Source organism: Trachypithecus francoisi, unplaced genomic scaffold (genome assembly GCF_009764315.1).
Source record: "Trachypithecus francoisi isolate TF-2019V2 unplaced genomic scaffold, Tfra_2.0 Lachesis_group3, whole genome shotgun sequence".
Classification (NCBI taxonomy): Eukaryota; Metazoa; Chordata; class Mammalia; order Primates; family Cercopithecidae; genus Trachypithecus; species Trachypithecus francoisi.
The window spans coordinates 86,736,877-86,753,595 of record NW_022681468.1 but is presented as its reverse complement, the minus strand read 5'-3'; the positions used below and the strand labels follow the sequence as shown (position 1 = coordinate 86,753,595).

General features: G+C 37.7%; 1 pseudogene; it reads left to right on the top strand.

Annotated features, from left to right (window-relative positions):
• Nucleotides 1–328: 328 nt before the first annotated feature.
• Nucleotides 329–1,267, top strand: LOC117070107 (annotated as a pseudogene).
• The last annotated feature ends 15,452 nt before the right edge of the window (nt 1,268–16,719 follow it).

The window sequence follows — 16,719 nt, the reverse complement described above, 5'->3', positions numbered from 1 at the left end:
AGTGGGTGGTGAATATTGATTTTACTGACATAGCAGTTTAACATCAAATGCTCTTTCTTTGTGATTTCCTCAGGTAAACACGGGTACCAATCTACCAGACTATTTTACTGTCCCTTAAATTAGCAAGCTCATGTGGCAGCTAAGTTACTGTCACATGTAACTGCAGCAGTAGTGGCCAAAATAATGTTATTTGTTATTCATGAGGTGCTCAGGTAATATTTGACTTTCATGGTTATATACTTTTTCATAGAGGCTATTAATAGAATACTATTAATTAGAATTTTCTCATTTTTTTTTCTCTTTAGGTAAATGAGAGTGAACTTATCAAATGAACAGGGACAAGCGCTCTATGGTGTCTGAATTTGTGTTGCTGGGACTCTCCAGTTCTTGGGAGAATCAGATTTTTCTTTTTTGCTTTTCTTGTCTTTTCTATGTGTCCGGTGTGATGGCAAATCTCATTGTAGTGGTCACTGTAACCTCTGACCCTTACTTGCACTCCCCCTTGTATATATTGCTGGCCAACCTCTCCGTCATTGATCTGATATTTTGCTCCATTGCGGCACCCAAGATGATCTGTGATATTTTCAGGAAACAGAAAGTCATTTCCTTTGGGGGCTGTGTAGCTCAGATCTTCTTTAGCCATGCTGTTGGGGTCACTGAGATGGTGCTGCTCATAGCCATGGTCTTTGACAGATAGGTTGCCATATGTAAGCCCCTTCACTACCTGACCATCATGAATCCAAGAATGTGCATTTTGATTCTAGTGGCTGCCTGGGCCATTGTTCTCATTCACTCATTGGTCCAATTGGCTTTTGTAGTAAACTTGCCCTTCTGTGGTCCTAATGTGTTGGACAGCTTTTACTGTGACATACCTCAGCTCATCAAACTTGCTTGCACAAATACCTATAAACTGGAGTTCATGGTTACTGCTAATAGTGGGTTCATTTCCTTGAGTGCTTTCTTCTTGCTCATCCTCCCTTACATCTTCATTCTGGTCACTCTTCAGAAACACTCCTCAGGAGGCTCATCCAAGGCTCTCTCTACTCTGTCAGCTCATATTACTGTTGTGGTTTTATTCTTTGGTCCACTGATTTTTTTCTATGTATGGCCCTCTCCTCCAATATATCTGGATAAATTTCCAGCCATATTTGATGCAATTTTCACTCCTTTTCTGAACCCACTCATCTACACATTCAGGAACAGGGAAATGAAGATTGCGATAAGGAGAGTGTTCGGTCAATTTATGGGTTTTAGAAAAACTACGTAAGTGGCTTTATTAAAACACAGAATTTCCAAGTGACTATTGAAAGTCCACAGTAGGCAGTCCTCATAAGAAGAGACTTTCTGCTGTGCATCACTATGAGTTCTCACAGACCTTCATTGCCCATATGGAGGGTCTATTTTGTTCCCACTGAAGAGTGAGTGACATTTGTCCTCGAAGAGAAAGAGACTTTATACATAATATATAGAAATCAAACATTATATTCACTCCTAAGTTTTAGTCCCCAAAGAATCATATCATTAATAATATTCACATGGATTAAATAATGATGTAAATAAGTTTGTTTCTCAGAAAAACTGTATTGCTGTTTTCAAGCTGTCCTGCCCTCTAATTGGAATATTTGTTAACATCATGCTTTATTATCTGTGTACATCTCATATCTCCATTTTTATTTGTTCTGCCTTGTAATCTCAGCCTTCTGGTTATTTGTTCTGCCTTGTTATCTCAGTTTTTTGGTTATAAGCAAACAGTAGTGAACATCTTTAGGATTTGTGGTCATGTACACATTTTAAGCCACAGATCTTGCTTTTGTGCTTTGTTCCATAAGTTGAAGAATGTTTTTTACTTTATTTTCAGTCAGGTAGATCAGGTGTTGGCAAACTTGTTCTGTAAAGGGCCAGATTAGAAATAGTTTTTGCTCCGTGGGCTATGTGGCCTCTGTTGTAACCACTTAATTCTGTTGTAACACGGAAATAACCATAAACAACATATAGATGAATAGGCATGGCTGAGTTCCAATAAAACTTCTCAAAAACAAGGGGCAGGCCAGATTTGATCCAATGGCTATAGTTTGCCAACTCTAGAAGTAAATTTTGTCCAATGAGTTCCAGTAAAACTTTACAAAAACAGGAGGCAGGCCAGATTTGACCCAATGGCTATAGTTTGCCAACTCCAGAAGTAAATTTTGTCCAACATACAGATTTGCCTACTTCCTCAAATATCACAGTGTTTGTCTTACAACAAGAGTATAAAATGAAAGACAGTATAGTACAGCACAAAATTTGTGTTTAAAATATATAAATTCTGGTCCCAATAGCATCGACTCACTTACTGTGTAATCTTACCTAAATTGTTGAACACTTCCAAAATTCGAAGGTGGCAAATAGAACTCACAAGTTTATGATGACGATTAAATAAGAACATATTTGAAAAGGCTTTATCAATTTAAAAGCTAGCCTGGTTTTCTTTCCTGGACTATAACCATTTGCTTGCACACTATCAACTTAGAAATAAAATTGATTTTATCTTCTAATTTATTCATCACACATTAAAGTTACCTTCCATATTATATGCTTTCTGTCCTGTACACTCACAAAAGTATCTTGTGATGTATCTCCATGATCTTGTCTTTTCATTGCATTCTGGTGTGTACTTTCACTGATTTATGTCACCTGTAGAACTGAAGATTTAATAGTTTACTATCTTCTGTAGGTCATTGGTTAAAAAAAAAAAGGCTAACATTTACAGAGTACATACTATATGTTAGGCACTCATAATTAACTCATTTAATCCTCACAGTAGTCCTTGAGATAGACACATTTATCATCCTCATTGTACAATTTGAGAGATGGAGAAACAGATGGGTCAAGTAACTTGTTTAATGTAAGTGGTAGATTTAGGTTTAAACCAGACAGTAAGGCTCCAGAGGCTGACTTCTTAATTGTTGTGTGATTTTTCTTCTCATGAAATTGGTTTAATATGGATCTCTGGGGAATTTTAGCTGATATCTCTTCATATAAGGTCAATTTTTCTATACCTTTCTCTGTTGCCTGTATTTATGTCAATTCCATGTGGATGGTAAAATAATTTTAAATTAAATGAATTATGAGCCCACCATGGAATTATATACATACAGTTTAGCTATTACATAATAATGTTTAATATCAGAGTTGCTAAAGATAGATTAATAAGTAAAAAGAGAGGTAATAAAACAAGATTTGAAATTTTATTTATTTTTTAAATAATTTGTGTATGTACACCAAAATGTTAATAGTGATATTTCTCTGGGGTAAGGATATAGGTGGTTTTTACTCTTGTCTCATACTTACCTATAAATTTTATTTTTGCATTATATTTTTATTGAAAAATAAAAAATTTTATATGTTGTGTATAACATGTTTTAAAATGTGTATACAAGTATGGAATGCTAAATTGAGCTAATTAACATGAGTTACTTCATATACTTAACTTTTTATGTGGTGAGAACACAATATCTATACTAGTGATTTACAAGAATATAATATAGTGTTAACTATAGTCACCATGTTGTGCAAAAGATCTCTTGAACTTACTCCTTTTAACTGAAATTTGTATTCTATGACCAATTTCTACCCAAGCTCCCCTCAAAACTCCTCACACCTCATGTTAAGCACAATTCTACTCTCCACTTTTACAAGTTCAACTTTCTTAGATTCCACATGTAAGTGAGGTCATGCTATATTTTACTTTCTGTGCCTGGCATCTTTTACTTAATATTATGCCCTCCAGGTGCATCCATATTGTCACAAATTACTATAAATTTCCTTTTGATGTTGAAGGCTTAATAGTATTGTTTTATTGTGTATATAGTCACAGTTTCTTTATCCCTTCATCCACTGATAGATACTAAGGTTGATTTTGTATCTTGGCTATTATGAATAATGCTGCAATGAATACAGGGGAGCAGATATCTTTTTGAGAGATTGATTTTTCTCCCCTTGGATATATGCCCAGAAGTGGGATTGCTGGAGCATATGGTCGTTTTATAAGTTTTTCATAAATCCATATGGCTATAGTAATTTATACTTCCATTAACTATGTATTTCTTTTCTCCACATACTCCCCAATACTTGTTATTTTTTGTCTTTTTGGTAACAGCCAGTCTAACAGATGTAAGGTGAAATCTCATTATGGTTGTAATTTGCATTTCCTTGATGATTAGTGATACTGAAGATTTTTTGATTAGTGATACTGAAGATTTTTTGATATACTTGTTGGCCATTTGTATGTTTTCATTCAAGAAATGTCTATTCAGGTCCTTTGCCTATTTTTTCATTGGGTTGTTTCCTTGCTATTGAGTTGCATGAGTTCCTTATATATTTTGGATGTTAATCCCTTATCAGACATATGGTTTGCACATATTTTCTCTCATTTTGTGGGTTGTCTCTTCACTCCTTTGATTGTCATAGAGCTTTCCCCCCTGTTTTATTCTAGTAGTTTTATAGTTTTGGATCTGATGCTTAAGTCTTTAATACATTTTGAGTGAATGTTTGTATCTGGTGTGAGATGAGGGTCTAATTTCATTCTTTACATGTGGATATCCAGCTAGTTGTCTCAAGACCATTTATTGAAGAAACTATCCTTTATTCATTGTGTGTTCTTGGCATCTTTGTCAAAAATCAATTGACAATAAATGCATGGATTTATTTCTGGTCTCTTTATGCTCTTCTATTGGTCTATGTGTCTTTTATGCCAGTTTTGTGCTGTTGTGATTACTATAGCTTTGTAGTATATTTTGAAGTTATTATATGCCTTTAGATTTGTTCTTTTTGCTCAAGATTGCTTTGGCTATTTGGAATCTTTTGTGGTTCCACATGAATTTTAGAATTGTGTTCTCTATTTCTGTTAAAAAAATGTCATTGGAATTTTGATAGGGATTACACTGAATTTGTTGATCACTTTGGGTAGTATGAACATCTTAACAATAGTGAATTCTTCCAGTCCATTGACACAGGATATTTTGTCACTTATTTATGTCTTCTTCAATTTCTTTTATTAATGTTTTATACTTCTCAGTGTACAGATTTTTCACTTCCTTAATTAAATTTTTTCCTAGGCATTTTGTTTTCTGTATCAATTGTAAAAGGGATCTTTTCTTGACTTCTTTTTCACACAGTTCAGTAGTATATAGAAACATTACTGAATTTTGTATGTTAATTTTATATTTTCAGACAATTGAATTTGTTAATCAGTTCTAATAGTTTTTTGGTGGAGTCTTTAGAATTTACTATGTATAACATCATGCCATCGCAAACAAATAATATAACTTCTTTTCCAATTTGAATGCCTTTTATTTCATTTTATTGCATAATTGCTCTGGCTAGAAATTCCAGTATTATATTGAACAGAAGAGATGAGATCAGTCTTGTTCCTGATCTCAGAGAAAAAACTTTCAGCTTTTCACCATTAAGAATGATGGTAGCGGTTGGTTTGTCATATATTGCCTTTATTATGTTGAAGTACTTTTCTCTACCTAGATTGTTGTCAGTTTTGTCATGAAATTATGTGAATATTGTCAAATGCTTTTGCTGCATCTATTTAGATGATCCTATGGTTTTTGTTTTTTATTCCGTTAATGTGGCATATCACATTTTTTGATTTGAGTGTGTTGACCATCCTTGGATTGCAGGGGTAGGTCCAACTTCATCATGATGAATAATTTTCCTAATGTGGTATTGAATTAGGTTTGCTGGTATTGTTTTTGAGGATTTTCACAGCTATATTCATTAGGGATATTGTAATTTTCCTTTCTTGTAATGCTCTTGTTTGGATTTGGTATTGGGGTAATGTTGGGTTTATGAAATGAGTTTGGAAGCATTCTATCCTCTTGAATTTTTTGGATGAGTCTGAGAGGGATTGGGATTAATTATATTGATTGATTGATTGATTGATTGATTGAGACAGAGGCTTGCTCTATCACCCAGGCTGGAGTGCAGTGGCGCGATCTCAGCTGACTGCAACCTCCTCCTCCCAGGTTCAAGCGATTCTCCTGCCTCAGCCTCCCAAGTAGCTGGGACAACCGGCTGATTTTTGTATTTTAAGTAGAGATGGGGTTTCACCATGTTGGCCAGGCTGTCTCAAAATCCTGACCTCAAGTGAGCCGCCCACTTTGGCCTCCAAAATTGCTGGGATTATAGGCATGAGCCACTGTGCCCAGCACATTAATTCTAGCCCATTAATTCTTTCTTAAATGTTTGGTAGAATTTACTAGAGGAGCTTTCTTGTCTTGCCCTAAGATTTTCTTTGATGGGAGACATTTTTTGTTTGTTACTGATTCAATGTTCTAAATGGTTTTTATTCTGTTTAGATTTTCTATTTTTTTGTGATTTAACCTTGACAGGATGTACATACCATTTACTTCTTTTGATTATCCAATTTGTTGGTGTATAATTGTTTATAGTGGTCAGTTTTGTTTATCTTTTTAAAACACCAGCTCTTAGTTTTTATAGATATGTTCTATATGTTTTTCCTATCTTTATTTTATTTCTGCTCTGATCTTTATTATTTTCTTCTTTGTACTAACTTTAGACCTAGTTTGTTCTTCTTTGTCTGGTTCCTTGATACGTAATGTTAGATTGTTTAGCTGACATCTTTCCTCTTTTTTCATGTAGGCATTTATTGCTACAAAATTCACTCTTAGAACTGCTTTTGATGCTTTCCATATGTTTTGGTATGTTGTGTTTCCAGTTTAATTCTCTCTCTCTATATATATTTTTATTTAAGTTCTATGGTACATGTGCACGACGTGCAGGTTTGTTACATATCTATACATGTGCCATATTGGTGTTCTGCACCCATTAACTTGTCATTTACATTAGGTATATATCCTAATGCTATCCCTCCCCGCTCCTCCTCCCCACAATAGGACCTGGTGTGTGATGTTCCCCTTCCTGTATCCAAGTGATCTCATTGTTCAATTCCCACCTATAAGTGAGAACATGCGGTGTTTGGTTTTCTATTCTTGTGATAGTTTGCTGAGAATGATGGTTTCCAGTTGTGGACATTTGGGTTGATTCCAAGTCTTTGCTATTGTGAATAGTGCTGCAATAAACATATGTGTGCATATGTCTTGATAGCAGCATGACTTATAATCATTGGGGTATATCCCCAGTAATGGGATGGCTGGGTCAAATAGTATTTCTAGTTCTAGATCTTTGAGGAATCACCACACTGTTTTCCACAATGGTTGAACTAGTTTACAGTCCCACCAACAGTGTAAAAGTGTTCCTATTTCTCCACATCCTCTCCAGCACCTGTTGTTTCCTGATTTTTTAATGATTGCCATTCTAACTGGTGTGAGATGGTATCTCATTGTGGTTTTGATTTGCATTTCTCTGATGGCCAGTGATGATGAGCATTGTTTCATGTGTCTGTTGGCTGTATGCATGTCTTCTTTTGAGAAGTTCCTGTTCATATCCTTTGCCCACTTTTTGATAGGGTTGTTTGTTTTTTTCTTGTAAATTTGTTTGAGTTCTTTATAGCTTCTGGATATTAGCCCTTTGTCAGATGAGTAGATTGCAAAAATTTTCTCCCATTCTGTAGGTTGCCTGTTCACTCTGATGGTAGTTTCTTTTGCTGTGCAGAAGCTCTTTAGTTTAATTAGATCCCATTTGTCAATTTTGGCTTTTGTTGCCATTGCTTTTGGTGTTTTAGACACAAAGACCTTGCTCATGCCTATGTCCTGTATGATATTACCTAGGTTTTCTTCTAGGGTTTTTATGGTATTAGGTCTAACATTTAAGTCTCTAATCCATCTTGAATTAATTTTCATATAAGGAGTAAGGAAAGGATCCAGTTTCAGCTTTCTACTTATGGCTAGCCAATTTTCTTAGCACCATTTATTAAATAGGGAATCCTTTCCCCATTTCTTGTTTTTGTCAGGTTTGTCAAAGATCAGATGGCTGTAGATGTGTGGTATTATTTCTGAGGGCTCTGTTCAGTTCCACTGGTCTATATCTCTGTTTTGGTACCAGTACCATGCTGTTTTGGTTACTGTAGCATTGTGGTATAGTTTGAAGTCAGGTAGCATGATGCCTCCAACTTTGTTCTTTTGGCTTAGGATTGTCTTGGCAATGCGGGCTCTTTTTTGGTTCCATATGAACTTTAAAGCAGTTTTTTCCAATTCTGTGAAGAAAGTGATTGGTAGCTTAATGAGGATGGCATTGAATCTATAAATTACCTTGGGCAGTATGACCATTTTCACAATATTGATTCGTCCTATCCATGAGCATGGTATGTTCTTCCATTTGTTTGTGTCCTCTTTGATTTCACTGAGCAGTGGTTTGTAGTTCTCCTTGAAGAGGTCCTTTACATCCCTTGTAAGTTGGATTCCTTGGTACTTTATTCTCTTTGAAGCTATTGTGATGGGAGTTCATTCGTGATTTGGCTCTCTGTTTGTCTGTTACTGGTGTATAAGAATGCTTGTGATTTTTGCACATTGATTTTGTATCCTGAGACTTTGCTGAAGTTGCTTATCAGCTTAAGGAGATTTTGGGCTGAGACGATGGGGTTTTCTAAATATACAATCATGTCATTTGCAAACAGGGACAATTTGACTTCTTCTTTTCCTAACTGAATACTCTTTATTTCTTTCTCTTGCCTGATTGCGCTAGCCAGAACTTTCAACACTATGTTGAATAGGAGTGGTGAGAGAGGGCATCCCTGTCTTGTGCCAGTTTTCAAAGGGAATGCTTCCAAGTTTTGCCCCTTCAGTATGATATTGGCTGTGGGTTTGTCATAAATAGCTCTTATTATTTTGAGATACATTCCATCAGTACTGAATTTATTGAGAGTGTTTAGCATGAAGGGCTGTTGAATTTTGTCAAAGGCCTTTTCTGCATCTATTGAGATAATCATGTGGTTTTTGTCTTTGGTTCTGTTTATCTGCTGGATTATGTTTATTGATTTGCATATGTTGAACCAGCCTTGCATCCCAGGGATGAAGCCCACTTGATCATGGTGGATAAGGTTTTTGATGTGCTGCTGGATTCGGTTTGCCAGTATTTTATTGAGGATTTTTGCATCAATGTTCATCGGGGTATTGGTCTAAAAGTCTCTTTTTTTGTTGTGTCTCTGTCAGGCTTTATATCAGGATGATGTTGGCCTCATAAAATGAGTTAGGGAGGATTCCTTGTTTTTCTGTTGATTGGAATAGTTTCAGAAGGAATGGTACCAACTCCTCCTTGTACCTCTGATAGAATTCGGCTGTGAATCTGTCTGGTCCTGGACTTTTTTGGTTAGTAGGCTATTAATTATTGCCTCGATTTCAGAGCCTGCTATTGGTCTATTCAGGGATTCAGCTTCTTCCTGGTTTAGTCTTGGGAGAGTGTAAGTGTCCAGGAAATTACCCATTTCTTCTAGGTTTTCTAGTTTATTTGCGTAGAGGTGTTTACAGTATTCTCTGATGGTAGTTTGTATTTCTGTGGGGTCAGTGGTGATACCCCCTTTATCATTTTTTATTGCATCTATTTGATCCTTCTCTCTTTTCTTCTTTATTAGTCTTGCTATCAGTCTATCAATTTTGTTGATCTTTTCGAAAAACCAGCTCCTGGATTCATTGATTTTTTGGAGGGTTTTTTTGTGTCTCTATCTCCTTCAGTTCTGCTCTGATCTTAGTTATTTCTTGCCTTCTATTAGTTTTGAATGTGTGTGCTATTGCTTCTCTAGTTCTTTTAATTGTGATGTTAGGGTGTCAATTTTAGATCTTTCCTGCTTTCTCTTGTGGGCATTTAGTGCTAGAAATTTCCCTCTACACACTGCTTTAAATGTGTCCCAGAGATTCTGGTATGTTGTATCTTTGTTCTCATTGGTTTCAAAGAACATCTTTATTTCTGCCTTCATTTCATTATGTACCCAGTAGTCATTCAGGAGCAGGTTGTTCAGTTTCCATGTAGTTGAGTGGTTTTGATTGAGTTTCTTAGTCCTGAGTTCTAGTTTGATTGCACTGTGGTCTGAGAGACAGTTTGTTATAATTTCTGTTCTTGTACATTTGCTGAGGAGTGCTTTACTTCCAACTATGTGGTCAATTTTGGAATAAGTGCGATGTGGTACTGAGAAGAATGTATATTCTGTTGATTTGGGATGGAGAGTTCTGTAGATGTCTATTGGGTCCACTTGGTGCAGAGTTGAGTTCAATTCCTGGATATCCTTGTTAACGTTCTGTCTCGTTGATCTGTATAATGCTGACAGTGGGGTGTTAAAATCTCCCATTATTATTGTATAGGAGTCTAAGTCTCTTTGCAAGTCTCTAAGGATTTGCTTCACGAATCTGGGTGCTCCTGTATTGGTTGCCTATATATTTAGGATAGTTAGCTTTTCCTGTTGAATTGATCCCTTTACCATTATGTAATGGCCTTCTTTGTCTCTTTTGATCTTTGATGGTTTAAAGTCTGTTTTATCAGAGACTAGGATTGCAGCCCCTGCTTTTTTTTTGTTCTCCATTTGCTTGGTAGATCTTCCTCCATTCCTTTATTTTGAGCCTATGTGTGTCTCTGCATGTGAGATGGGTCTCCTGAATACAGCAAACTGATGGGTCTTGACTCTTTATCCAATCTGCCAGTCTGTGTCTTTTAATAGGACCATTTAATCCATTTACATTTAAGGTTAATATTGTTATGTGTGAACTTGATCCTGTCATTGTGATATTAGCTGGTTATTTTGCTTGCTAGTTGATGCAGTTTCTTCCTAGCATCGATGGACTTTACATTTTGGCATGTTTTTGCAATGGCTAGTACCAGTTGTTCCTTTCCATGTTTAGTGCTTCCTTCAGTATCTCTTGTAGGGCAGGACTGGTGGTGACAAGATCTCTAAGCATTTGCTTGTCTGTAAAGGATTTTATTTCTCCTTCACTTATGAAACTTAGTTTGGCTGGATATGAAATTCTGGGTTGAAAATTCTTTTCCTTAAGAATGTTGAATATTGGCCCCCCACTCTCTTCTGGCTTGGAGAGTTTCTGCCGAGAGATCTGCTGTTAGTCTGATGGGTTTCCGTTTGTGTGTAACCAGACGTTTCTCTCTGGTTGCCCTTAACATTTTTTCCTTCATTTCAACTTTGGCGAATTTGACAATTATGTGTCTTGGAGTTGCTCTTCTGGAGGAGTATCTTTGTGGCATTCTCTGTATTTCCTGAATTTGAATGTTGGCCTGCCTTACTAGGTTGGTGAAGTTCTCCTGGATGATATCCTGCAGAGTGTTTTTCAACTTGGTTCCATTTTCCCTGTCACTTTCAGGCACACCAATCAGACACAGGACAATCAATGTGGTCTTCTAAATGCAACCAGACCTGGTTTATGTCAACTGATTTATGACCAAAAGGGGGAACTTATGAGACAGCATAGCAAATGTAAGAAGCCATATTTGCTGTTTATGATTGTCAGCATAATGTCACAAATTCCTTGACTCTGTGATGAAGTGCAGCTCTCCAAAAATGCTTTGAAGACAAAACAGGATAGAGATGTTCCCCATATCTCTCATCTGAGCCTCTATATTCCTTAAAATATAAATGATCCTAATCCTTACACTTTTCTACACAAAAGATAATTTCTGACAGGGTTAGTGAGTATGCCCCTGTAATTTGTAACCAGATATACTCTACACCCCAACATTGATGTGATTCTTCTTTAATGTCGCTTCTGAGCGAGTCCAATATGATTCTACACTTACTGGATCTTCATAGCTTGTATATAAGCTGTGGGCTAAAAACCTGTACCAGAGCAGTCTGACAGAACCTTTCTGAAAGACTTCTCCTAGGCTGTAATCCTCAGTCTCTTGTTCTCAGTAAGACCCCTAAATAAATCTAACTTTAATTTCTTAAAAGCTTAATTTTTTTCTTTAGTTGACACCAAAAATCTCACCAGTCAGATCCACAAACTTTTTAGGTATTTTTCCTATTTTTGATATCATTCTAGGCAAGCGTTTTCTTTCTTTTTTTTTTTTTTTTTTTGAGACGGAGTCTTGCTCTGCCACCTGGGCTGGAGTGCAGTGGCCGGATCTCAGCTCACTGCAAGCTCCGCCTCCCGGGTTCACACCATTCTCCTGTCTCAGCCTCCCGAGTAGCTGGGACTACAGGCGCCTGCCTCGTCGCCCGGCTAGTTTTTTGTATTTTGTAGTAGAGACAGGGTTTCACCGTATTAGCCAGCATGGTCTCGATCTCCTGACCTCGTGATCCGCCCGTCTCGGCCTCCCAAAGTGCTGGGATTACAGGCTTGAGCCACCGTGCCCGGCCTAGGCAAGCGTTTTCTAACTCTCCCATCAGAATATGACTTTGGTGCCTTTTCCTCAGCCTCCACTGATGATTTCTTCTCATTATCCTTAAAGCCCTTTCCAGTAGACTTCTTAAGCTCTTTCAAGTTTTCAATCTCCTTAAGGCTCATTCAGTTCATTACTGTCAGTTTCCAGAATGCTTTTCCAGGCTTTGGTATCATTTTCCTTGAAGTCTGTTCACCTTTCACTAACGGTCTTTGTGAAATCATTCTGGCTTCTATCCATTGTCTGATTCCAAAGCCAAATGCCACATAGTTTACATTTATATTCTATTAGAGTGACATCTTATTCCAGGTACCACAAACAACCTCAAAACTTAGCAGCTTAAAACAACGAACTGAAAAACCTGTGGACTTGTATTAGCACAAGCAGGGCTTAGCTCCGTGATTCTGCTCCATGTGGTGTTGACTGTAGCCATCTGTGGTATTCACTTGGCAGCTGGGTAGTCTGGAGAGTTGAAGGTGGCTTCACCAATGTACCTGTTTTATTAGTTGATTGAATGAAATGTTGTGGTAAGGTGGGCCTCTCTTGCTCTCTGTGTAGTTTGAGAGCCTGTCTACATGATCTATTCAGCAGTGATATGGTTTGGTTGTGTCCCCACTGAAATCTCATCTTGAATTGTAGCTCCCATAATTTCTGTGTCTTGTGGGAGGGATCCAGTGGGAGATAATTGAATCATAGGAGTATTTTCCCCCATACTGTTCTCATGGTAGTGAATAAGTCTTACAAGATCTGATGATTTTATAAGGGGTTTCCCCTTTCACTTAGCTCTCATTCTCTCTTGTCTGCCATCATGTAAGATGTGCCTTTTGCCTTCTACCATGATTGTGAGGCCTCCCTATCCACCTGGAACTGTGAGTCTGTTAAATGTCTTTTTCTTCATAAATTACTCAGTCTCAGGTATGTATCAGCAGCATGGAAACAGACTAATGCAGTACATTGGTACTGGTAGAGTGGGGTGCTGTTTTAAAGATACCCAAAAAATGTGGAAGTGACTTTGGAACTGGGTAACAGGCAGCGGTTGAAACACTTTGGAGGGCTCAGAAAACAACAGAAAAGTGTGGGAAAGTTTGGAACTTCCTAGAGACTTGTTGAATGGCTTTGACTAAAATGTTGATAATGATATAGACAATGAAATCCAGGCTGAGACAGTCTCAGATGGAGATGAGGAACTCGTTGGGAACTGGAGTAAAGGTATCTCTTGCTATGTTTAAGCAAAGAGACTGGCAGCTTTTTGTACCTGCCCTAGAGATCTGTGGAACTTTGAACTTAAGGGAGATGAGTTAGGGTATCTGGCAGAAGAAACTTCTAAGTAGCAAAGCATTCAAGAGGTGACTTGTGTGTGTTAAAAGCTCTCAGTTTTAATAGGAAAACAGAGCATAAAAGTTCAGAAATTTTGCAGCATGACAGTGTGGTAGAAAAAAAGAAAAATCCATTTTCTGAGGAAAAATTCAAGCTGGCTGCAGAAATTTGCATAAATAACAATGAGCCAAATATTAATTGCTATGTCTTCAGGGCATGTCAGAGATCTTTGTGGCAGCCCCTTCCATCACACACCCAGAAGCCTAGGAGGAAAAAATGTTTTCATAGGCTGGGCCCAGGGCCCCCCTGCTGTTTGCCTGTGTACAGTCTAGGGATTTAGTGCCCTGCGTCCCAGCTGCTCCAGCCATGGCTAAAAGGGGCCAAGGTACAGCTCAGGCCATGGCTTCAGAGGGTGCAAGCCTCAAGCCTTGGCAGCTTCCATGTGGTGCTGAGCCTGTGGATTCACAGAAGTCTAGAATTGAGGTATGGGAACCTCCACCTAGATTTCAGAGAATGTATGGAAATGCCTGGATCTCCAGGTAGAAGTTTGCTGCAGGAGTGGGGTCCTCATGGAGAACCTCTGCTAAGGCAGTGTGGAATGTAAATGTGGGGTTGAAGTCCCCAACACAGAGTCCTCACTGGGGTACTGCCTAGTAGACCTATGAGAAGAGGGCTGCTGTCCTCCAGACCCCGGAATGGTAGATCCACTGACAGCTTACACTGTGTGCCTGGAAAAGCTGCATACAATGCCAGCCTATGAAAGCAACTGGGAAGGAGGCTCTTCCCTGCAAAACCACAGGGGTGGAGCTGGCCAAGACCATGGGAACCCACTGCTTGCATCAATATGACCTGGATGTGAGACATAGAGTCAAAGGAGATCATTTTGGAGTTTTAAGATTTGACTGCCCCACTGGATTTCAGACTTGCATGGAGCCTTTAGTCCCTTTGTTTTGGCTAAATTTTACCATTTGGAATGGCTGTATTTACCCAATGCCTGTACTCCTATTGTATCTAGAAAATAACTAAATTGCTTTTGATTTTGCAGGCTTATAGGTGGAAGTGACTTGCTTTATCTCAGGTGAGACTTTGGACTGTCAACTTTTGAGTTAATGTTGAAGTGAGTTAAGACTCTTGGGGACTACTGGGAAGGCACAATTGGTTTTGAAACGTGAGGACATGAGATTTGGGAGGGGCCAGAGGCAGAATGATATGGTTTGGCTGTGTCCTTACCCAAATCTCATCTTGAATTGTAGCTCCCATAATTCCCATGTGTTGTGGAGGGACCTGGTGGGAGACAATTGAATGATGGGGTGGTTTCTCCCATACTGTTCTTGTGGTAGTGAATAAGTCTCATGAGAGCTGATGGTTTTATAAGGGGTTTCCCCTTTCACTTGGCTTTCATTCTCTCTTGTCTGCTCCATGTAATGCATACTTTTCACCTTCTGCCATGATTATGAGGCCTCCCCATCCACGTGGAACTGTGATTCCATAAAACTCTTTTTATTCATAAATTACCCTGTCTCGGATATGTCTTTACCAGCAGCATGAAAATGGACTAATGCAAGCAGAATAAGCAGAATTCTTCAATACTGACTCAGTACTCCACACGTGTTGGTTCCAAGATGGAGAAATGGAAGCTTCAAGGATTTTAACATCTGAACATCAAAACAGAAAGTTTTACTTTCACTGTATTCTATTGGTCAAAGCAGTCAAAGAGTCTACCCAGATTCAAGGAGAAAGAACATATACCCATGTTTTCAACGGGATGGTGCCACAAAATTTCTAGTCATCTTAATTCACCACAGATAGAAATATGAAGAGCTCATTTGTTATGTTATTTATGAATGCAGACTCAAGATATTTGTTGGTTTATATAGCAGTGGGAAAATAAGAACATTTTTTAATTCAACTTTTAGCCCTGACATGTAAAATGAGATCATTACATGGTAAGGATGAGGGAGAAAGGAAAGGTCAGAAAAAGTAGAAGAGTAATGGATTCAGAAAGTATAGGATGATTGCCAGTGTGGTTGTGTTTTATCTAGCCACAGCTGTGTGATATCAAGATGTAGTAGGCAGAGAGTTGGATTTATCAGGATTGTTGTTTGGAAAAGTGAGTACTTTTCCAGATCATTATGAGGGAGCAAGGTATTGATCATGGAATATAAGCTGGGAAAAGAGGTAAGGTAAGAAGGATATCAGTAAAATGAATGGCAGCATAAATATGATAGAACCATTGGATTGGTGGCTCTGGAGGAGTTGAATAATTATTAGACTTGAAGCATTAGATGGTGCATTAGTGAGTGCATCTCCAGCTAAGTCTACCGTCAAGTCCTGGTGATTTATTATCTCAAATATATGACACATTTATCTACTTATCTCATTTCCAAAACTCCCATACCTAGTTTAAGTAATCAAATTTCTTGCCTTGGCAAGCATGTTGCTTTATAATTGACTCACCTGTATCCAATCTGAATTCCTTAAAATCCATTCTATACGTTGTAACCATAGTGATATTTACAAATGTGAAGTCTGGTCAAATCATTCTTCTGCTTAATAGTCTTTGATTTCTTATTCTCTACTTCCACTACTTATTTCAGCATTATCCTGCACAGTGCTTACCCTCACTTCCTCATAATGTGGTTTCAGGCACACCTTCCAAGGTCCCACTCTGGCCTCACCGGGAGCAGAATTCCCTCTGCAGGAAAACCTTTGTTCTCCATTCAACAGTTAACTTCTGTTTACCCTTTAGATCTCAGCTCCAGTGTTACTTTCTTAGGGGAAACTTCTCTGACTCACATCAAATCCCTCTCTTACAGTAATTTTCACTTTATTTCAGAGTAATTTTTGTGGTTGCAATTTTACATTTGTGTGATTGTTTGATTAATCTCTGTCTCCTCCGCAAAAACTCTTAAGATGCAGGAACTATATCTTACTAGCATTCAGCTCAATACCTGGCACATAGGTGTTCAAAAAATACTAATAGGGTAAATAAATGAATTAATTTTGTGCTTTTGTTTTAATATTTTCATTGTATTAATATTTCTCTGTATATTATATTTTATATGTACATATTTTTAATAATTTTGAAGATTTATAGTTTTTTTTTAGTTATTTGCT